Source organism: Moschus berezovskii, chromosome 24 (assembly GCF_049115385.1).
Source record: "Moschus berezovskii isolate FMDL1 chromosome 24, NW_MosBer_1.0, whole genome shotgun sequence".
Lineage (NCBI taxonomy): Eukaryota > Metazoa > Chordata > Mammalia > Artiodactyla > Moschidae > Moschus > Moschus berezovskii.
Window position 1 is genome coordinate 17,075,675 of NC_142483.1, and position 24,571 is coordinate 17,100,245.

At 38.7% G+C, this 24,571-nt stretch overlaps 1 protein-coding gene and 1 pseudogene across 32 annotated transcripts in view; one reads left to right on the forward strand and one right to left on the reverse strand.

Moving 5' to 3' along the window:
• The window catches only part of SLMAP (sarcolemma associated protein), a 152,124-nt gene that overhangs the window by 33,063 nt on the left and 94,490 nt on the right, over positions 1-24,571 (forward strand). The gene's annotated exons all lie outside the window — the stretch shown is intronic.
• LOC148774010 (pyruvate dehydrogenase E1 component subunit alpha, somatic form, mitochondrial pseudogene) lies at positions 7,106-8,425 on the reverse strand (annotated as a pseudogene).

The following is a 24,571-nucleotide window of genomic DNA, read 5'->3' on the forward strand; positions in this document are numbered from 1 at the left end:
AATTGCTTTAAGTTGGAGGATTTTGTCTTCTGTGTTCATTGTTCTAAGTGCAGTTAGTATTGAATAGGTTTTAACATGTTTTCTCTTTTCTCCTTATATCTCTTAGATATTGGATTTATTTATTACATTTTACTTAAATTGTATCTTTGTCTTTAGGGGATTTTGTCTTCTGTGTTGTGTATTCCTGTATTTGACCGTGATGAATTCTAAGTGTATAAAGTTATTTTTACCATTTAAAGAGTTAACTCTTTAGATTTGCATGGACTCTTATTTTTCATTATAGTGTAAAAAAATAAAGGAAATTTATGATTATGTTTCAGCATTTAGCTATATAAGCAAGTTATATAGGCTTCTTGTCAGTCTCCAGTCAGTGTGGTATTTCAAGGAGAATTCTTTTCTTCCCTGAAACTCTGTAGTTTTGGAGCTCAGTTTTCTCTGGCTCTTCACAGGATTTTTAGATGTGAAGAATTCCCCAATGTACATGTGAATTTCTAAAATATATACACAGTATTCTGTAGATTTCAAAGTTCTGTTGATTCATTTAGCCAGTGTGTTGAGCACTTCCTATGTGCTAAGTGCTGTTCTAGTTAAAGAAAACAAGTTCCCGCCCCCATGGAGCTGACATTCTGGCATGCAATTTGCCATCATCCATCTTTCATCATCACCTCAATCTATTTAGGACAAGAGGGAGTGGTTCTGATTTGTTGACAGGGAATTCAACATAACTCAGTTCATCTTGTCGTATTAATTAGCTGTGTAAAAGCAATGCTATTAATATGTCTCAAGGTACTCAGTTTTGCCCTTGTTTACTGGTGCTCTCCACTTGGTGAAGTCTGACCATATCTCCTTCACTTTTATAAATGTAGATCGTTTATATATTTTCTTAACTTTGTTTTTTATTTACTAACAGATTATTTTTTAAAGTCATCAGGGTCATGATTCATTGAATAATTTTGGTTGTTATTTTTGTTTCTCTACTCTGAAACTTATTTTTCCATTTTACTCAGTATGAATTTAACTTTTTGTATGTGTGACACTGTACTTTCCTAGTTTTTAATTTTCTTGACAGTTTTGACATTTCCATCTTTGTTTCCATTATTTACCATTTCCATAAAGGCTTTACCTTTATCCTTCAGATTCACCTCCCCCCCTCATTCTCAAAATTCATATACTGCTTGCAGTCTTAAAATGCCACTTCTGAGCACTTTATTCCAACATTTATGTCCTTATCATGGATTTCTTAACCCTGTTTTTTAGTTTATTTTTAGTTTTTTGATACACTTCAGTTGTCTTTAAGTATATTTGCAGAATTATGCAATCCTTACTACTGTTTAGTTCCAGGATATTTTCACTGCACCTGAAAGAAACTCTGTACCCATGAGCAGTCACTCCCCATTTCCTCTTCTCCCAGCTCCTGGTGACCACTAATCTACTTTCTGTCTCTCTAGATTTGCCTATCTGGAAATTTCATATAAATGGAATCATATAACGTGATTTCTTGTGCCTGACTTCTTTCATTCAGCATAAGTTTTGAAGCGTTATTGGTACTTCATATCCTGTTGTAGCATTATTGGTACTTCATACCCTTTATTGACAAATAATATTCCTTTGTAGGGATATATACAGCATTTCATTTATCCATTTACCAGTTGATGGATATTTGGGTCATTTCTGCTTTTTGGCTGTTATGAAAAATGCCACTGTGAACATACATGTCCAGGTTTTTCTGTAGACATACATTTTCGGTTCTGCTGGTTATATCTCTAGGAGTAAGAATGGCTGAGTCATATAGTATTAATAATTCCACATTTAACATTTTGAGAAACTACCAAACTGTTTTCCAAAGTGGCTATACTAGTTTACATTCTCACCAGCAGTATGTGAAGGTTCAGTGTCTCTGCTTCGTGTTCAAAACTTGTCATTATCTGTCTTTTTTATTGTCGCTATTTAGTGAATATGGAGTATTTTACTGCGTTTTTTATTTGTATTTTCCCCAAAACAAACTAATAATATTGAGCATCTTTTTGTGTATTTACTGGCCATTTGTATAGCTTTCTGGAGAAATGTGTTCCTATCCTTTCCTTGTTTAAAAAATTGGATTATTTGTCTTTTTAGTGTTGAGTTGTATATTCTGCCTCCAGTTTCTTGATCAGATGAATGATTTGCAGATATTTCTCCCATTTTGTAGATTGTTATAAGGGTGCCTTTAAATATTATTATCATAAAATATACATAACATACAATTTACCGTTTTTATCATTTTAAGTGTACAAGTTAAATACATTCACAATGTTGTATAGCCATCACCTTCATCTATTTTCAGAATTTTTCCATCATCCCAAACAGAAATTCTTTACTGATTAAACAGTAACTCCCCTCTTCTCCCCTGGCTATTGATAACTGCTGTTTCTACTTTGTGATTCTATAAATTTGCCTATTCTAGGTGTCTCATGTAAGTGGAATTACGTATTTGTTCTTATGATGTCTTTTATAGCACAAAAGTTTTTAATTCTGAAGTTCAATTTATCCTTTATTTTAAAAATAACTTTAATGACTTAAAAATTTTTAGTTTCTGTCATGCCTTGTGCTTTCCATATCATATCTAAGAAGTCATTGCCTAATCCTAGGTCAGGAAGACTTATTTTAACCATATTTGAGTGTTCTGTTACTTGGCCCTCCCATTTGTATTTTAAACATGAACCAATATAACTAGCAGTGGTTTTATGAGAAGGATTTATGAGATGTACTATTTAAAATTTTTTAGATTAAGATAGTGGGTTTCAAAACCTTAGAATCTCCTGAGACGCTTACTGAAAAGATTCCTCAGATGAGTTTTGTACATTTGAAGTAAATGTAGTACATGTCCAGGAGACTTGGCCTCAGATGGCTGAAAAGTGTGGAATGCCCAGCATAATGATGAAGAGCCTGGATCCTGGGTTCTGACTAACTGGGTTTGCCACTTTCTAGCCAGGGACTGGGGAGCCTGGTGGACTTCCGTCAATGGGGTCACACAGAGTTGGACACGACTGAAGTGACTTAGCAGCAGCAGCTGTATAATCTTGGGCTAGTCAGTTGTTCTTGCTAGATATTCATTTCCTTTCTCATAGAATTGTTGCAATGATTAAACTATCTAATATCTGTGAAGCACTTAGTGTAGCTTGGCAATAGTATGCAGCACATATGTGTTACCTTTTATTATACCCTTTCACTCAGTAATGTTATTTTTAGGGATTTAATCTAAGAATATTATAGGATATGTTGCATAAAGTTATATGTATAACAGTTTCATCACAGAGATTAATTGTAAGAAGTCTTCCATATGTAGTCAGTAGAACGAACTATGGTTAAATATATTAGTGAAATTTATGAAATGTTATATAGCCATTTGCTGCTGCTGCTGCTGCTAAGTCGCATCAGTCGTGTCCGACTCTGTGTGACCCCATAGACGGCAGCCCACCAGGCTCCGCTGTCCCTGGGATTCTCCAGGTAAGAACACTGGAGTGGGTTGCCATTTCCTTCTCCAGTGCATGAAAGTGAAAAGTGCAAGTGAAGACACTCAGTCGTGTCTGACTCTTAGCGACCCCATGGACTGCAGCCTACTAGGCTCCTCCATCCATGGGATTTTCCAGGCAAGAGTACTGGAGTGGGTTGCCAGTGCCTTCTCCGATATAGCCATTTAGTCATACTCAAAAAAACATTCAATGCCTTGGGAAAATAATGATTTAAATGAAAAAGTCAAATAATATATAGCTGTTTATAAAACAGGTCTATAACATTCTCTAAGAATATGAGGCAGGGAAGTGGTTTTATATGCAGTGCATGTAAATAAATTTGTTAAAGTGTTGACACTGGTTATCCTTGGAAGCTCAGAGGAATAATTTTAATTTTCTTTTGTATTTTATTGTACTTTCCTGACTTTGGTGATAAGTATTTTATACTCAAAGAAAGCACATTAATTTTGAAAAAAAAGAACAAAGCCCAATGTGAAAGAGGTTAATAGGGTGATAGAAAAATAGGAAAAGCCTGGTATGAAATAGGAAAGCATAATGTGAATAGGAAAGCTGCATCCTGGTACTAGTACTGTTAGTAAATGGTTTTGAACCTTGAATGAATTCTCTCTCTTTCTCGGGGGGTAAAACTGAGAAAATAGACTAACATCTAAAAGGCAGTAGAGTAGAATGGTTAAGACCTGGGAGGTCAGAAGTAGGCAGTTAAGGACTACAGCTGATATATTATATGGGTTCCCATCCTATTTCTTATTTACTTGGTGACTTCTGGCAAGTAATTTGCCAGAAACTGTGTCTCAGTTTTCTTATTTTTCTTTCTTTGTTTTTTTTTTGGCTGTGCTGGGTCTTCATGGCTGCACAGGCCTTCCTCCAGCTGTGGCGAGTGGGGGCTGCTGCTGCTGCTGCTAAGTCACTTCAGTCGTGTCCGACTCTGTGTGACCCCATAGATGGCAGCCCACCAGCCTCCCCCGTCTCTGGGATTCTCCAAGCAAGAACACTGGAGTGGGTTGCCACCTCCTTCTCCAATGTGTGAAAGTGAAAAGTGAAAGTGAAGTCGCTCAGTCATGTCTGACTCGTAGCGACCCCATGGACTGCAGCCCACCAGGTCGGCTGGCTACTCTCTAATTGTGGTATGCAGGTTTCTTGTTGCAGTGACTACTGTTACGGAGCACAGGCTTTATGGCATGGGCTTCAGTAGTTGAAACTCCCTGGCTCTAGAGCATGGGCTCAGTAGTGTGGAGCATGGGCTTAGTTGCTCCGTGGCATGTGGGATCTTCCAAGATAAGGGATAGAACCCGTGTCTCTTGCATTGGCAGGTGGATTCTTTTACCACTGAGGCACCAGGGAAGCCTCGGTTTTCTTATTTTTAAAATGGGGATCATAACAATACTTCACAGGGGAATTGTGAGAATTAAGTAAATTTAAAAATGCAAAGAAATTTGTAGAGTCTGGCACATGGTAAGAATTCAATAAATGTTAACTTCTTTTACTAGTATGTAGATCCTTTCTAATGCAATTATTTATTGCCATTATTTTTAGTCAAATGAATAATTCTTAAATTTGTCTGTCATTTGAAAGTTTAGCCATTTTCTGTTGAGATATTTTTGAGATTGTGGAGGCTATTGATTTGTGTGAAAGCAAAAGTGTTAGTCACTCCATCGTGACCGACTCTCTGCGACCCCATGGACTGTAGCCCACCAGGCTTCTCTGTCCATAGAATTCTCCAGGCAAGAATACTGGAGTGGGTTGGCACTTCCTTCTCCAGGGATCTTCTGGACCCAGGGATCGAATCTTGGTCTCCTGCATTGCAGGCAGATTCTTTGCTGTCTGAGCCACCAGGGAAGCCCATTGATTTGTGAAGCAGAGTGTTTTGGACTCCTTGGCCCCACCCTCAGTTTGCCTTATTTGTTTTGTGTTTTGTGCACACACCTTCTTTGAGGTCCTACATTATCTCATCCATGAGGGTATTTTATAGACAATTTCAGCAGTAAAAACCTTGTATTTGATGTTTTTTTCTGACTCTTTTTTGTTCTGAAGCTAATGTGTGCAGCTTTATTTGTAATCAGGTTGCATTGTCTGCTAAACTGTACCTATTTTTCTTCAACTGATGTTTCATTTTAAACTTAGGAAATGTCATAAAGCCCAAGGGAATGTTACAGCTCAATTGACTTGCCCATTCTAGGAAAAACTAACAATTTATTGTAAACTCAGAAGTTGGTAGGTCATCACCTCTGCTATAACTCCATTGATGCATGGGTGTTATTTAACCCCAGAAAACGAATGTACCCAAATGCTTTAAGAGGTAAATTTGAGTATGTGAAAACCCCTTTCAGAATCGGCAACCATATTGAGATTCATTTTTGGAACTCTGAACAGAGGCTGCAGAAATAGATGACTTTTATAATATATCGTTTTCTTTCGCTGACTGTATGAGACAATTAAGCCTTCAGTGAATAGTGACTCAGCTGTTCCATTGCTTTGGAAATTTTTGTCTGCGAACAGGTCACTCTGTGATACCTCAGTTTATAATGGCAGTCAAAATGAAGATGAAATTTGTATTTTAATACATTTACTCTTAGATTTTTAGACGCTGTCTCCTTTTCTTCGTGGAGTAACTGCAGTAGGCAGCCCACTATGGGAGGTCATTATTTCTCTGTTAGAGAATAAATTAGTAGAGTTAACATTGCCAGGAAGCAAAAGGTAGTAGTTTGACTGCCACAGTTAAGTGATACAATTTGTTACTTGTAACAAATATATTTTCCTCTAATTGTACTAGTTCATTAAACATAACTAATCCCAGGGACGGGGGAGCCTGGTGGGCTTCCGTCTATGGGGTCACACAGAGTCGGACACGACTGAAGTGACTTAGCAGCAGCAGCAGCAGCAGCGTATAACTCTTGTAACAAGAGAGTGGTGTGTCTTTTGGCTTGATGGATAGAATCAGTTTGAGACAGCTTTGTGACTCACTGACAAAAGTGGGAGAGATCTCTGCCTGCCCTTGGAATTGGATTTTATTTTAGGATGAGTTGTTTTTATAAGTATAGATATGAGAAAATTACTATTCTGCATGTCAAATACCTTATTCTATCTTTCCTTGGGTTTAACTCAACGTCTCCCAGTTCCCCAAGCCTGTACTTTTTGTATCTTCTGCTACTTGGTTTATGTTAATTGCAAAATATTTCTTTTTCCCTCCATATTTTTCTTTTGAATGTGTTTATGAGCTTTTTCTTTAAACGTCTTGAATTGTCTTTTGTGTTCTTGATTTGTTTTGCTTTTTAAGATTTCAGTTTTTTTATTGAGACTAAACTGGTAATGTGTTTGCCTCTGTAGAGGGAAGTTAGGAAACTGTGGGACAGAGGGAGATGTACTTTTCACCGTGCCAGTGGACCTTTGGATCCCATTACACTTCCCCCCATCTTTTTAAACTTAATTTTCTAGTGTAGCATAAACATATTTACAAACTGCTGGTTTGTTTCATGGGTTTTATTTCTTTTAACGTTGAGAACACAAAGTTTCTTAAAGTTGACCATGAATGTCCTGTTGGAGGCATAATAGAAATTTACAGTCTTCCTTTAAATGATTTACTTGATCCGTAAACTTCAGAAGGTAGTAGATAGAAGTGAGTAAAAGTGATGGCCTAGCTCTTCTAAAGGTTGTTTAGGGTCAACTGTGGCAAACTAGACTGTGCTTTCAATTCCTTTCTTCGTTTCAACATCAGTTTCCTTTCATTCATCAACACTGGCAGTACTGCTGTGTGCTATTCTACTTTGGAGAAGCGTATTAGAGTCATTGTCTTGCTTCTTGTGTTTCTTCTTTTGTATGGTAACTGACTCTTCATGATGGTGAGTCTGCAGATCTATATCAGTATGATCCCCTGTACAGATCTCTAACAGGCAGCTGAAATCTTTGTTGCTTCCTGGACACATAGCACGTCCATTCCATCTGACTTTAAGCCCAGCAGTAAAATTGCCTTTCTTGTAGTAATCAGTGCTGGCTGCTGCTCTCAACAAATGCTCCCATTCCATAGTGGTTATTCTCCCAGATGAAAATAAATGGTCATTTCTACAAAGCTGCCATATTTTATGTTTCAAATATAAAGTCAGACAGATCTCATTTTTTCCATTATACAGTTGGCCCTCCCTATCCATGGGTTCTGCATCCATGGATTCAGCCAACCACAGATTGAAAATATTCAAGGGGAAAAAAAATTCTGGAAAGTTCCAAAAGCAAAAATTGAATTTGCCATGCAGGGTCGAACACGACTGAGCGACTTCACTTTCACACATTGGAGAAGGAAATGGCAACCCACTCCAGTGTTCTTGCCTGGAGAATCCCAGGGACGGGGCAGCCTGGTGGGCTTCCGTCTATGGGGTCACACACAGTTGGACACGACTGATGTGACTTAGCAGCAGCATAGTATTTGCATTGTATTAGGTATTACTCTAGAGATGATTTAATGGACTTCCCTGGTGACTCAGCAATAAAGAAGCCTCCTGCCAGTGCAGGGGACACAGCTTTGATCCCTGGGTCGGGAAGAGCCCTTAGAGACGGAAATGACAACCCTCTGCAGTATTCTTGCCTGGGAAGTACCATGGACAGAGGAGCCTGGTGGGCTAAAGTCCATGGGTTGACAAAAGAGTGGGACATGACTGAGCAACTAAGTAACAACGAGATGATTTAAAGTGTACAGGAGGGTGTGTGTAAGGTTATATGTAAATACAAACCATTTTATATAAGGAACCTGGGCCTCTGAGGATTTTGATATCAGTGGGAGTTCTGCAACCAGTCTCCACTGATACTGAGGGATGACTGTGCTTACAGGCCAGACCAGTACAAGCTCCCAAGGGGACCTGAGCTCTGACAATGCCCTGGTCCCCAGAGAGGTCTTGGTGTACACGTGTATTAACCCCACTTTTCATTTAACACAACCTTCTCTTTGTGCTGTACACTTTGCAAGTTTCTACGACAGAGAATCCAGACGTAAAGCTGAAAATCATAAGCCCAATTGACTGTGATGAGATGGTCTATGATATTTATCCTGATCTCAAGTCCCCCACAAACTACTTGACATTATTATATAAGTGACACAAACCACAAATAATTTTCAGTTTAATTCCATTGGCAAACAGGCTGTATCATCCTGTAGCATTTGCGTCTCTTCCCTACGGGCACTGTTGTGATAGGAGAGCCCTCTTTCTAGCCACAATGATCACATTTCTGAATTTCAAATGTACCATCGTTTACCAAGTTAACAGGATGCCACCGGTGCGATCTTAGCCATAACCTGCGGGAAACAGTGAATCTCTTCCTCTAACAAGATCTTCCTCCTGAATGTAGTCAGTCTGTGGTGTCATGCTTTATGTTGGGCCACAGGCACACAGACATTTTTTAAAAGTACATGATATTCATGAATGGGCTGTAATTTTCTTAACTGTTCTTCCACTGCTGTTTTAACAGGTTCCGTCATTTAAAACTATTATAAATTTTGCTTTGCTTAGTATGTTTATACCTAGATCTTTACTTATATATTTTTTTATTACTTGTATAGGCTGAGTTCTCAGAAGTAAATCAAAGGGGACATTGGTTTAGAGCTCCCTTGGTATACTTTGCCAAGCTGCTTTCCAGACAGACTGTGCCAATTTATGCTCCTATGATCAGCTTGTGAAAAAGTTTCTCTTATGTCACTTTTGGAAGCACTGAATATTACTTAAAATACTTTCTGATACTTTTATCAATAACAAGTTGGATTCCTTTTTTGTATTTCAGAGTTATTTAATATGTGCTTCTATATATTTATGTATTCATTTCACCCTTTCACTATTCACTGGCGTTTTAAAAAGTTTTATTGAAGTATAGTGTATATTCCATAAAATTTACCCATTATAAAAGTAAGTTGAGTTTACTTGAAGTTAATTTATGTTATGTTAGTCGCTCAGTCGTCTCCAGCTCTTTGTGACCCCGTGGGTTGTAGCCTGTCAGGCTCCTCTGTCCATGGGGATTCTCCAGGCAAGAATACTGAAGTGGGTTGCCGTTTCCGTCTCCAGGGGATCTTCCCAAACCAGGGATCAAACCCAGGTCTCCCACATTGCAGTCAGATTCTTTACTATCTGAGCCTCCAGAGAAGCCCATTGACGTTATTGGGTTTTGGTAAATCTATAGTTTTATAGCCATCACCATAATCTAGCTGTAAAACATTTTCATTACCCCAAACAGTTCTCTTGTACCTGTTCACATTTAGTCCTCAATCTCACACACAGGTTTAGGCAACCACTGATCTGCTTTCTGCCTCAGTAGATTTGCATATTCCAGAAATTTCAAATAAGGAAAGTCATACTATATGCAATTACTTGTGTCTGGCTGCTTTCACTGAACATTATGTTTTTGAGGTTCTTCTCTTTTATAGAATATATCAATAGTTCATTTTATTGCTGATGTATCTTACTCGGTGGTTGCCACCAACATTGGGATTACTTCCAACTTTCGATTATTATGAACAGTGCTGCTAGGAAATTTGTGTACAGTTCTTTGTGTCTTTTATTTCTGTTGACTAGATACCTAGCTGTAGAATTGCTTGGAACCCATTACATTTTATATCATTACATAGCCGTAAAAATATGTTTCATTTAAAGAATGGATGACAGCACCGTACTTGAGAAGAAACACAATTAAATAGAATAAGAGAGTTAAACAAGAATGATTGGGTCAGGTAGATGAAAGGTTCTAAGACATGTAGTATGTCTGTACAGCACTGGAATTCCCTTCTGGATTTCTTTGTACCTGAGCAACTACTAGAACCTTAAACCAAGTGAAATCAAAAAAAAAAAGAAGATCTAAATAAACATTGAAAACTTTAGTTTCATGAAAAATGATAGAAATGGAAATGGAGCATCATTTGCATTGATTATGACAGAAAAATGAATATATATGACACACAAAATGCCCTCCCCAACATAAAAGGTCAACATGATTTTTGTAGATAGATCAAAGAACAGTTAGTTCATTCAAGATGAAAATACATAGTAAACAGACACTCATTGTTGTTAGTAACTACAGAAATAAAGATCTTACAAAATGATTGTTATATTAAATTAGCAAAATCAAAATACATAGTGCTAGAAAGGTGATAGCGATGTTAGCTTTGGGTTTTGTTCTAGTGCATCTTCAAAGCAATGTAGCAAAGCTGTCCACATCCTTCCAGTAGTAAGATTCTGAGTTAGCTTTCATTTTAGCTTCTTTGAATGCAATTAACATATCTTAATAGTAAACTAATAAGGAGGAAATAAACCAAAGGATAACAGCTACAGATTTCTCCTGTGTGCTGAATCCCAGTCTGGTTGTGCTTCTCTGCTGTGTCTCTGTGATTCACAGACTCTGGAGGCGCCACCCCAACTCAGCTCTTATTTTCTCTCTAGCCTAGAGAGCTGCATCCGATCCGAATCCTGCTTTTCCAACTTTGGCTAAATCCTGGATCTGATTGTTCTTTAATCCTATGACTCACATCTTGGGAGTTGCCCCCATCCCACTCCAAGAAAATGCTTTTAACTTTCTCATTGCAAGTAATAATTCTGTCACATCTTTTCTATGCTTTAATGATTTTGCGTTAGATGCTCATCTGAAAATATGCTTCCGTTTGATTTTCTTTTTTCTTTTTTTTAAGTTCTTTGCAGAGGTCTTCTGTATGGGTGGGACTGAACACTTATGAGTCATTCCCAGTTAGTACAGTACAGCCATCCAAGAGTAAGTGATTCTTTAGTATGACTGATTGTCTGCCCAAAAGTGATAAAGCACAGCTGAAATCAAGAAACGGAAATTGATCTTTGCTCTGTTTACTTCCCCCTGTATCTTATCTTTTTTTCTTCCAATGTTAGAAATTCTTTCCATTCCTGATAAATTTTTATTGTATTGGCTGATATTTTCCCTTAAGTTTTGTAAGGCCATAAAGTTTACTGTTAGTTGAGTTTATTTAAAGTTTTAGGTGAAGTATTATGTAACAATCAAGAAACAGGCATGATAAAAGGCCAACTTTTTTTTTCTATTTTTCCTATTCATTTTATTATACTTGACAATGATTTTTTTGCTTATGAAGTAATACATTACCCTTTGCTGTTCCCCTGAAACTATCACAGCATTGGTAATACCCCAATACAAAATAAAAAGTTCAAAAACAAATAATTACTGATTTTCTTTGTATAGGGCAACCATAAATATTCTTCTTCTAAAACTGTAAATAATCTTCCACAAGAGTTAATGGTACAACTGTGTTTAGTTCCTTTAGTCTTTTCCACTCAAATTGACTTGACTGCTTAGGACCCTCAGAAGAGATGGCCTGTGGATTGTACTAATACTTGAAAAATTAATACAACAGAATTAGAAAGTCCAGACTGTTAATGTGATTGGATTTTTCTTGATCTCCTCTGATTCCCACCAGCATGTTCAGGTCACTATACTGTCTCTTTATAAATGGATAGAGTTATTAGTCCTTGGTAGTTCCCTGGCCTCTTGGTTACATCTTTTCTTATTTTTTTCTATACCTTTTTGATTGCTGTGTCTGAAATTCCTTCAAGCATTTGCTCCACTAACTCTCCATAAAAATGCTAATGTTCCTAAAAAGTCAGTCACTGTTTGTCTCATAAATTTTTTTGGATCACATATATTATGATAATTTTAATTATACTCAGGTGCTCATTCTCTCAGATACCTTGAGCTCTAAGGTCTGAGTTTTCTACCCACTGCTTGCTTACATTTATTCACTTGGATGTCCTGTAGAGACTCTAAAAACAATATACCCCAAATTAAAATGAATCATTCACCACCCCCTCCCCAGTAGTTCCAGTTAAGTCAGTGACATTATCATCTGCCCAGTAGCTCACACTAGAAACTGCTGCTTTCATCACTGAGCACATAAGATCTGTCACTAAATCCCTCTAACTACTTCTAACACCATCCAGGTTAGGACCTTGTTATTTCTGTATTCAAAAACTGTCACTGGAGTTAATAACTGGTCTCCCTGCTTTCAGTCTAGTACCCCTCCAGCTGTACCTTCCCTGAGTGAAATGTCGGTTTGATATTAGTGTTTATCTGTCTAAACCCTATAGTTGCACGTCCCCTATAATTGATATGACAAAGGGTGTGCTGCTTGATACATCTTACCTCTCTGGCCTGTCTTCCTGTCGTTCTCAGTCTTCTGCTTCCCATTCCTACCCCATCCTGCCCCCCACCCCCACCCCCACTATGTTGTTTCTCACCTCTGTTCATGCTGTTTCTGCCCCCTCCCCCTCATCCTGATTCACTCTTAATCAGCCTTCATGACTCAGCGTGGGACAGTTCCTTCAGGAAGCCTTTTCCGAATCCTCAGGGTTGGCATGAGTACCCTTTTTCTTTACTGGCTTGTTCTTGTTAGTATAAGACAGTGTAGTTTTTCTCTTATTGATGAATTATTATCTTGACCTGACTTTTCTTTCATTAACAAAATTTATTTATTCCCCTGTTTATTGTTTTTGACTGCTCTGGACCTTCATTGCTGTGTGTGGGCTTTCTCTAGTTGCAGTGAGCGGGAGCTGCTCTTCATTCTGATGCACAGGCTCAAGAGCGTGTACTCAGTAGTTGTCCACTAACCACCTGGGCTTAGTTGCTCCAAGGCATGTGAGGTCTTCCTGGACCAGGGATAGAACCCATGTCCCCTGCTTTGATAGGCGGATTCTTAACCGCTGAACCACCAGAGAAGTTCCCACTTTTCTTTCTAGCTACTGCTCATATCTTTGCTTCCATTTAGAGCAGAACTCCTTAAAAAAGGTTTGTCTCTATGTGTTCTTTCTCATTCCCTTCCCTCCATTTTCTCTTGAGTCACTCTGGCAAGACTTTCATTCTCCACTACATCCACACAGTTCTTGTCAAGGTCGTCGGTGGCTCAGGTTGCTATTTCTGTTGGTCAGTGCTTGCGCCTAATCTTCCTTGGTCTTTCAGCATCATTTGGCATAGTTGATCTCTTCCATGTTTCTGGAAACATCTTTCCCTTGCTTCTCCTCTACTTCACTGACCATGTATTAGGTTTCTTTTGCCTGATCTTCAACTCCCTGCCTAGAAACCTTGGATGGCTCCAAGGTTCTGTCCTTGGTCCTCTTGTCTGTTTGTACTTGCTTTCTTGATGATTTCATCCTATTTCTTGACTTACAATTCTTATATATGCCGATGACAACTAAAATTTTATGTCAAGCCCAGACTTTTTCCCTGGACTCTAGGTTCATAACCAACTGCCTTTTTGACATTTCCACCTGATATCTAATACACATCTCAAATTTAATATGTCCAAAGCTGAACTGCTGATAACCTCCCCAGCCTCAATTAAGAAAATACCTTCCCACCTTCAGCCCTCCCAGTTCACATAGGGGCACTTACAATTGACTCTTAAACAGCATTAGGTTGAACTATGTAGGTCCACTTATATGCAGATTTTTTTTCTGTGGTAAATACAACAGTGCTACATGGTTGGTTGAATCCTTGGATATGGACCTGCAGATCTGAAGGAACCATGTATACAGAGGACTGACTATAAGTTAGAAGGTATACTCGGATTTTCAACTGCATGGAAGGTTTGTGCCCCTAACCCCAGAGTTGTTCAAGGGTCACCTGTACACCCTTCTAAGTCACTTGGGTCAATACTTTGTTATCCTTCTTGACTTCTTTTTTTCATATTTTATATCCACTGTCAGGAAATTTTGTGCTGTACTTATGCTATCATTTTATATGTGTTGTGTAAGAGGTTGATGTTAACGCTTTTCCAGTTTTATAACATTGCTTATTTTAAGGACAGGGATCATGGCCAGTATGTATATGCCCAGTATACTTCCCAGCGTATAAGACTGCTGTTTCTCCACTTTTTTTGCTGGATCCAGGTATCACTGTTCTTAATCTTTGCCAGACTGATATTGACCACTCTGATGGTTGTCCATCTTCCCTGAGCTTTTAGGTCTCTTGAAAGTTTTGAAATTAGATGCTTATTCTCCCTTTCCCGTACATGTCTCTTTCTCTCTTGTTTTTAACCAAAAATGAGGAGGGTGTAGTGGGAAGCTCTCTGCCCCTGCCGTAGTAATTTATATGCTGCTCGGTGTCCTAAAGAGCATTTTGAGTTTTGAATTGAGTGAATTACAGTCTTCAGTGAGCATTATTCCATTGCTTGACTGGATTTCCAACTCTGTCACTCAGGGCCAGGAGTATTGTAGGTCTCTGGTTTAGAAATGAAACCATGGCATCCGTTAAATATCACTTGCTTAATTTATTCAGAAGCTGGTTCACACTGTTAAATGATCTATGGATTGCTCAACTATGCAATATATTCTAAGTGTATTTACGTATATCTGAGAGTAGTAATTCCCTTTAGATACAACTTTGACTAAGGAATTCCTTGATCCATCTTGTGATATGTGTTTCATATTTCTATAAATGGTTTCAGTCTATGCTGTGAGACACAGACTTAGCTGCTTCTTTGCACAGGTTGTGGTTATTTATGGTAATATTTATGTGTAATGGGGCAATGGCATGCTATTTTTAACATCTGTATGTGTTAGAGTTCAGCTGTTACTGATTTATTTTTATCTCTATCAGCTGTTTACTGTTTAAGTAATTAATTGGCAAATTATTTTTAAGAACCTTAGCTTAAGAATGGTTACAAGGAAAATGTATAAAGGAAAATCTTGCATCAGTTTTCTGAGTGAAAAAAGTCTAAGTGATTGAATATTTAAGCATTTTCTATGAATTTAGTAATAGCTGCCATTTGTTTAGCAGTTTCTATGTACAAATACTGTGCTAATAAATACTTTACATGCTTGACATCATTTAACCTTTACAACAAACAATCTGAGGTACATATTGATACTATCCTCAATTTATAAATAGGGATTTATGAATAACTCTATAGCTAAAGGATTGCTCAGAGAGGTTAAATAACATGCTCAAGGTCTCACATATTGTTAGGTGATGGAACTTGAACTCACACCTTTAATGTTTTCTCTGTTTAATGTATAGCACATTGTTATTTGGATGTAATACAGTTTGGCCTATCCTTTGGTAAATCAAAGCTCAACAGCTTCCATTCTAGAGCATGAATTATTTCATTTACTCATAATATATTTTTAAAAATCATTTGTTATTTATGTCTGTTGGAACTTTCTGACAGAGATGAAATGTTTTAGACTAGAAAAGATGGAATCAGTAGTGCTTTTCAGAGTATGATCTGAACAATATGGACATAGAAATTTGGGAATTAGAAGCTTAACCTAGAATAAAGCCTTGATCTCTGATTTAGGGGTAGCATTGTTTAGTGAGAAATGTTATCAGAAAGAGAAATCTTGTTCTTAAAATGTTTAAATTTGGCTTCAGAAAGAAAAAGAGGCTTTTAACAAGTAAGAAGTGTGGGTGGATGGGTGCAAGCAAGGGCTTTCTGGGTCCAAGCACAGCATATTCAAGATCAGACCTGGGACTTGTGTAGAAAATTGCTAGTAAGCAATTGCTAGTTAAGCAGGGATAGATTGGATGGTACGTTTAGGAAGAGTGGAAAATCCAGTTTGATAGGGTGATTGAGGTCACTTTGAAAGATTTGAAACCTTATTAGAGCTCTTAGATTTAATTGTGACGGCAGCAGAGGGTCAACAGCCATTTTACAAAGGGAAACAAATGATCAGGTTTATGTTTCAGGAAATCAATCTAGCATCGGTGTAGAGGGTGGAGGGTGTGGAATCATAGCCAGCATCTTTGCAACTGTTATGGACCTGGGTTAGAAGAACAGCAAAGGAGAAGTGTGGGATCGAGAAGTGTTTCTGAATCAGAATTTGAAGGAATTGGTGACGTGTTGAATGCCCTGTGGGGCTACTGACATTATTACCACCAATAGTATTTATTATATATACTGTTTTGTATTTGCTCTAAGTGACTTTGGAAATTCACATGTTCATTCTATTATTAGAACATGGCTGATGGCTGAATTCCTGTTCAGAGGTACTCAGGAAATGGTGGATAAATGATGGAGTGAGTCCGGGCGGCTGTAAATATCACACTCATAAAATATTTATTTGAATTACTTGTTTGATATCTCTTCAGCAGGCATTTTGTTAAGGACTGGGGATATCACTGAGGTAATAGGGATATCACTTATCTTGATCTTCAAGTGATTTGCCATGGGCATGAGGTGTCTGATATACCTTGTTTGCTGTTCTTACTTTCTGTGTATTCTTTGGGCATATAATTTAACTTCTTTTTTAAAATTTTTAATAACTTTTATTAGAGTATAGTTGATTTCCAGGTGGTGCAGTGGTAAAGAACCTGCTTGCCAATGTAGGAGACACAAGAGATGCAAGTTCAATCCCTGGATCAGGAAGATCCCCTGGAGAAGGAAATGGCATCCAACTCTAATATTCTTGCCTGGAAAATTCCATGGACAGAAGAGCCTGAAAGATTACAGTCCATGGGGTTGCAAGGAGTCAGACATGACTGAGCATTCATTTATAGTTGATTTATGGTGTTGTGTTAACTTCAGGTGTACAGCAACGTGAATCTGTTTTGCATACACCTACTGAGGAAGGATTCTTTTCCCATGTAGGCCATTACAGAGTGTTGAGTACATTTCCCTGTGCTATTCGTTCAGTAGGCTATTATATTAGTTACCTATTTTATATATAGTAGTGTGTATATGTCAGACCCAATCTTAATTTAACTTCTTACCCTGTTCATGTGGGATACTGCTTATTTCATGGTATTCTGAAATTTCAGTTAAGGTCGTGTGTGTAAAGTGTCTACCATAATCTCTGCCGTAAGCAAATGCTTGTTCCCTTTTAATCTGCCAGACATGGAAGCTGGGAAACTCAGATTTATTAGGATTTTGTGTCAAACAGGTGATAGAAGGAGTTAGTGAATGCATTTCTGGAAGAAATTTTAAAAGGTTACGTTTGCTGGTGGTTTGGCATCACAAGGTATAATTGCTGTTTTATTATTTTATTGTGACTGTAGATAGATTACTTAGATAGGTTACTTGTGTTTCAGCCTCAACCTGTTGGTCTATAAAATGAGCAAAATCAGTCCTATTTCACATGATGGTTGGTAGAAACATTATACATAGTGGATATGAAAGAATCAGACAACCATAAGTAGCATAGCAGAATGGTTGAGATTAAAAAGTTTGAATGTATATTTCTTCCCATTACTAGCTTGAGAGGTGGCCCTTTGGCAGGGTCAGTTCAGTTCAGTTCAGTTCAGTCGTGTCCGACTCTCCGCGACCCCATGAATCACAGCACGCCAGGCCTCCCTGTCCATCACCAACTCCCGGAGTACACTCAAACTCATGTCCACAGAATCGGTGATGCCATCCAGCCATCTCATTCTCCGTCGTCCCCTTCTCCTCCCGCCCCCAACCTTTCCCAGCATTAGAGTCTTTTCCAGTGAGTCAACTCGTCGCATGAGGTGGCCAAAGTATTGCAGTTTCAGCTTTAGCATCAGTCCCTCCAATGAACATCCAGGATTGATCTCCTTTAGAATGGACTGGTTGGATCTCCTTGCAGTATAAGGGACTCTCAAGAGTCTTCTCCAACACCACAGTTCAAAAGCATCGATTCTTCGGCGATCAGCCTTCTTCACAGTCCAACTCTCACATCCATACATGACCACGGGAAAAACCATTGCCTTGACTAGACGGACCTTGGTTGGCAAAGTAATGTCTCTGCTTTTTAATATACTATCAAGGTTGGTCATAACTTTCCTTCCAAGGAGCAAGCGTCTTTTAATTTCATGACTGCAATCAGCATCTGCAGTGATTTTGGAGCCCAAAAAAACAAAGTCTGACACTGTTTCCACTGTTTTTCCACCTATTTCCCATGAAGTGATGGGACCAGATGTCATGATCTTTGTTTTCTGAATGTTGAGCTTCAAGCCAACCTTTTCACTCTCCTCTTTCACTTTCATCAAGAGGCTTTTGAGTTCCTCTTCACTTTCTGCCATAAGGGTAGCGTCATCTGCATATCTGAGGTTATTGATATTTCTCCCAGCAATCTTGATTCCAGCTTGTGCAGGGTAGTTAACCTATTTAAGCCCTGATTTCTTTATATGTGGTATTGGGATAATAAAACATCTATGCCATTGTACTGTTTTAAAGAGAAAGTGGAAAAAGGCATGGAAAGTAGTTTATACAATCAAATGGTAAGCACTCAAAAGCTCATGCTGCTGCTGCTAAGTCACTTCAGTCGTGTCCGACTCTGTGCGACCCCATAGGCAGCAGCCAACCAGGCTCTGCCGTCCCTGGAATTCTCCAGGCAAGAACACCGGAGTGGGCTGCCATTTCCCTCTCCAATGTGTGAAAGTGAAAAGTGAAAGTGAAGTCGCTCAGTCGTGTCCGACTAGTAGTGACCCCATGGACTGCAGCCTACCAGGCTCCTCCGTCCATGGGATTTTCCAGGCAAGAGTACTGGATTGGCTTGCCATTGCCTTCTCTGTCAAAAGCTCATTCAGTTCAGTTCAGTTGCTCAGTCGTGTCCGACTCTCCGCGACCCCATGAATCAGCACGCCAGGCCTCTCTGTCCATCACCAACTCCCGGAGTTCACTCAAACTCATGTCCACAGAGTCGGTGATGCCATCCAGCCATCATCCCCTTCTCCTCCCGCCCCCAACCTTTCCCAGCATCAGTCTTTTCCAGTGAGTCAACTCGTCGCATGAGGTGGCCAAAGTATTGCAGTTTCAGCTTTAGCATCAGTCCTTCCAATGAACACCCAGGATCGATCTCCCTTAGAATGGACTGGTTGGATCTCCTTGCGGTACAAGGGACTCTCAAGAGTCTTCTCCAACACCACAGTTCAAAAGCATTAATTCTTCGGCGATCAGCTTTCTTCACAGTCCAACTCTCATACTTATTGTAAATTATGTGGTGTCCTTTTGATACTATTGAACAATTAACTCTTTTGTTTGTTAACTTTTCTTTGGTTTTGCTCTGTGACTAAAATTTCCATACACACAGGTGAATTCTGGATATAAGGGATGTTGCCTTTCATGATAGTGAAAGAAAGCGATGATCCTTTTAAAAGAAAACTTCCTAACAGCTTTAACTTTGGCTCTTTAAAACTATGGAAAAAAAAGTTTCAGGCCTTGTGTTTAACCATAGGTGGAGATGGAATTTGAATGTGATACTTTCTATTATTAAATTTCAGTTCAAAATTTTAAAAAGTTAGTGACTATTAGTTGGGGACATTACCTACATATCCTGAGAAACAGGGGATATCATGAGAGATATTGGAAATAGATTATGTTTGGCTACCTGAATCATGTGTGGGCAGAAAAATGGGAGCCTTTGCACTGTTTTCTTTGGTCCCAATAGTCGTGTCCCATCTCAGCCAAAAAGGTTATTTCATAATTTGCATCACTGTATTTCTGTGTATTTACTTATAGCCCTCAGTTACTTTGTTACCTTTTCTCTTTTAAAGTAGAATTATTATAATTTTTAAAGAACTTACCTATGGATATATGAATTGTCAAAGCCTTGAGGAGACAAATCTCTTGAAGAACTAAGTGTCACGAAAGGTGGGAAGACACGAGTAAAGAACACGGTGCTTTAAACATTAAAATTACATGCCAACCTGAATGGTTGTGCTTAAAGAATGGAAAAGTCCATCATAGTTATTTCCATTACCTTTTAAGCATTTAAAAAAGTTGGGAATGTTCTTTTGGGGGGACAGATGTATTATTTGCATCTTTTAACATTTCCATTGAATTTGTTTGCCAAATAAACTGTTTTGTGTGTGGGCAGTTTTTTGGGTTTTTTCCTTTTCCTAAATAAGATCTAGATTCCCGTTTTGTTGATCTTGCTGGTCTTTAATGGAAAAAACTTGTTAGTTTCTCCCTCTCCCCTACCTCTTAATGACTATATAAATCATTATCAACTGTCCTAAGATTGCTCCCATAGTTTGCATTAGTAAACAATATGTGGGGGTACATCCTTTAAATGTAGTTACCTTGTCCTGTATTTTACACAGATGTGATTGCAATGATTTCATTTTGTGGCAAATAAAACTTATTCTCTGGGTGAGGTTTTTTAACTATCAGAAATACAGTGGAGGTGCTGCTAAGTCATTTCTGTCGTGTCCGACTCTGTGTGACCCCACAGACGGCAGCCCACCAGGCTCCCCCATCCCTGGGATTCTCCAGGCAAGAACACTGGAGTGGGTTGCCATTTCCTTCTCCAACAGTGGAGGTGCAGTTATTTTATTATTTTAGCTGATTTCAAGATGGTTTAAGCTAACATTTTGTGAGGAAAATCATGACCTATAAATTTTTCTCAGAGTATTGTGTACTTAAAGTATCATAATATCCCTTTGCTGTATCCTTAATATGCTAAAATATGTGGTATTTTAATAAATACATTTTTATTTTAGGTACTTATATGTTGTTTGAGGTAAAGATCTCTTGGGGTCTAAAAGATTGAGTTTGGGATCAGTATCTGTTCTTCAGTTACCTCAGTACGAGCTTCAAAGACAAAGTTGAATGAATCTTGCTGTGGTTAACACACCAAGAGAGGAGAAAATAATCAGAATTTGTCTGTCAATCCATCAGTTTGGAGATGTAGGAAATAGGTTAATCTCCTCCAAATTAGAATTTGGTGCTGACTTTCAGTATGGTCATATCTCAGAACTGTAATGTTCTGATAGTATGTTTATTTTGCATCTTACTGAGAAATCTAATGTACTTTGTCTTACATTTTCAATGAAGGACTGTCACAATTTTGTCTGTTTTAGAAGGATGTCATCATTCTAGCTGTGTTTTGTGTGTTTTGTAATGTTTTAAAAAAATTCCTCCTTCCTACCTTTGATATTTCTTCATAATCTTATCTCTGTTCCTATGTAGAGAGATAGAAATACTTTTGCTTTCTCTTTCTCCTGTGGGCTGGCTCTGCAAGAAAGAATTACTTAACAGTGTGTCTTGGATGTCACTTGGATTGGAAAAAAATCCTGGTGATTTCATAACACTTGTAAGACCTTTGGGTATATATCAACAAGTTCATTTTAGTTGTACTTGGGAGATTTCATTTTGGTGAGAACATTTTTACCACTTTTGTGTTTCCCTGTAGCGTGTGAATAAAACTTTATATTTCCCCCTTTAGTGGCACAACTTAAAAATTCCAGCCTCTGAAACATGTGGTGCTTCGCTAGTCAAGAAGCCAGGAAAGTTATATAAATAAATCCATATTGAACATGCATATAAACTAAGTTTGTGTACTCTAAGAAATAACTAAATGGTTGGTGGCAAAAAAGTACAAGTTATGGATCTCCCTATTTCTAGTGACTCCCGTTACAGTTCAGCCTACACACAGCTGCTCGATTATCAGAGCTGTTGGAATAATGTCCCTAAAACAGTATTTTCATCAAATCCTTTAGCAGTGGCTTCTGTCTGAAGAAATCTGGACTCCTAAGTACAATGCACAAGGCCCTCTCTTACAACTTCACTCTTATATTTCCCCACTTTTTCCTTTGATTTTGGTTACCCTCTGGGACTGTGTCTTAAATATATATAGATATATATGTACTGTAATATCTGTTCTTCCTCCTTCTCCTCACCATTCATTCAGATCACTTCCCTCACTCTAAGTGTCTCGTTAGCAACTTACTGTGTCTAACTTTATTTTCTCACCAACCTCTTAGGATTTTGGTACTTAATTCATACTCTGAATTTATTCTCAGTGTAGAGTGGCTCCACATTTGATTTTATGGGTGTGCAGTCTCTCTAGACAAGTGCCAAGTAAACATCAGATAAAGTAATTTGTATTAATGGTGTAATTAGAGGGGAAATTGACTCTTCCTATTCTGATTGGTTCAGGAAAACTTCATAAAGTGGGATTTCATGAATTTGGACTCAAAGACCAGAGAGTGTTTAGTCCAAGCAGGAAAGAAGGAAAGCAGAGTGGAGATTTTGAGAGAATAACGGTCAAATCTGCAATATCTCTGTGATCATGGCAGTCTACTTAATATACTCAACTCTCAGTTTCTTAATCTATAAAATGGAGATGGTGATAGATATTTGGTAGGATTGTTGTGAAGATCAGAAGTGCCTGCACATAGCAAGCAGTCAACAAATGGTAGCTATTATTATAGATTAGGGACTCATGGAGTGACACCTTAAAAAATGATGGAGGAGGAAGCTCCAAAAATTGGTTTCTTCCCCAAGATGACTGTTAAGGAGCATGACTGAAGCAATTATTTTGGAATTCTGGAGTCTAGGCGAACACAGCATCCAGGGGAGTGCTTAATGAAGAAAGAGGCTGCCAGATTTTTTAGAACTTCAGTGTTTTGCTTGGTGGCTACCACTTTCCATCTACTAGCCCTGTGGCAGAAAATTGGGTATGGTGGTCCCTGATTCCTGGGGTGGCTTTGCTTCTCTTTCAGAAATTGAGGTGTGTTTTTGTTGTTGTTGTTGCTGCTTTTGATTGCTGAGGACCTGGCCCAGTGGTTGGCCATTGTTTCAAACCTCAAAGGCTAACATGACTTCCCTGGCTTCGGCCAAGGGGATTTAAAGAGACATACCTTTTCCCCTTTTCTTATTGGATCCTGATGTATAAGGAAATCTCTGTCAGGCCACCGGATGACCATGGAGATGACGAAATGGAGACTTCAGTGATAATACACGACAAGGAAGATACTGTTTGCAAAAAAAATAGTTTGGAAAAGTCAATAAATAAACTTGACTATAGCCTTCATCACATAATAATAGCAATCTCTAGGGTTAGAGAGAATCTGATTTCTTTAGTTACCACATTACAATATTAAAAATGTCCAATTCTCAAAAAAAATTACAAAGCATATGAAGAAATAGGAAATTATGATCCAATCACAGAGAAAAAAATGCAGATTGACAAAAGCCGTCCCTGAGGAGGCCCAGACATTGGACTTATTAGACAAAGACTTTAACTATTTCTAATATGCTCAAAATGCTGAAGGAAACCATGGACTACTTAAAAGCAGAACAATGTGTGGAGAAGTGCAGAAGATCAGTAGAGAGATAAAAATCATAAAAGAACAATAGCTGAAATAAATCAGTAGAAGTTTCAATGACAGATTTGAGCAGGTGGAAGAAGGAATCAAAAAAAAAAAAAAACCTTCAAGATAAGGCAGGACTAGAAAGAAAAAAGATGAAGAAAAATGAACAGTACCTGAGGGACTTATGCTGCTGCTGCTGCTAAGTCGCTTCAGTCGTAACTGACTCTCTGTGACCCCTTTGATGGCAGCCCACCAGGCTCCCCCGTCTCTGGGATTCTCTTGGCAAGAACACTGGAGTGGGTTGCCATTTCCTTCTCCAAAGTGACCTATGAGACACCATTAAATGTACCAACATATGCATTATGTGGCTCAGCTGGTAAAGAATCTGCCTGCAATGTGGGAGACCTGGGTTTGATCCCTGGGTTGGGAAGATCCCCTGGAGAAGGAAAAGACCACCCACTCCAGTATTCTGGCCTAGAGAATTCCATGGATGGTGTATAGTCCATGGGATCACAAAGAGTCGGACATGACTGAGCAACCAAGCTTCCCTGGTGGCTCAGAGGTTAAAGCGTCTACCTCCAATGCGGGAGACCCGGGTTCGATCCCGGGGTCAGGAAGATCCCCTTGAGAAGGAAATGGTAACCCACCCCAGTATTCTTGCCTGGAGAATCCCATGGACAGAGAAGCCTGGTAGGCTATAGTCCACGGGGTCGCAGAGTCGGATGCGACTGAGCGACTTCACTATATATGTCACTATATGCATTATGGAAATCTTAGAAGAGAGTAAGAAAGGGGCAGAAAAAAGTTATTTGAGGAAGTAATGGTGAGCTTCCCTCTTGGCACGTAAGAATCCGCCTCCCAATGCAGGGGATACAAGTTCGATACCTGGTCCAGGGAGATCCCACATGCCAAGGAGCAGCTGAGCTCATGTGTCACAACTCCTGAGCCCATGAGCCGCAAGTACTGAGCCTGTGTGCCACAACTACTGAAGCCCATGGGCCTAGAGCCTGTGCTCTGAAGCCACCGCAATGAGAAGCCCAAGCAACACAACGAAGAATAACCTGTAC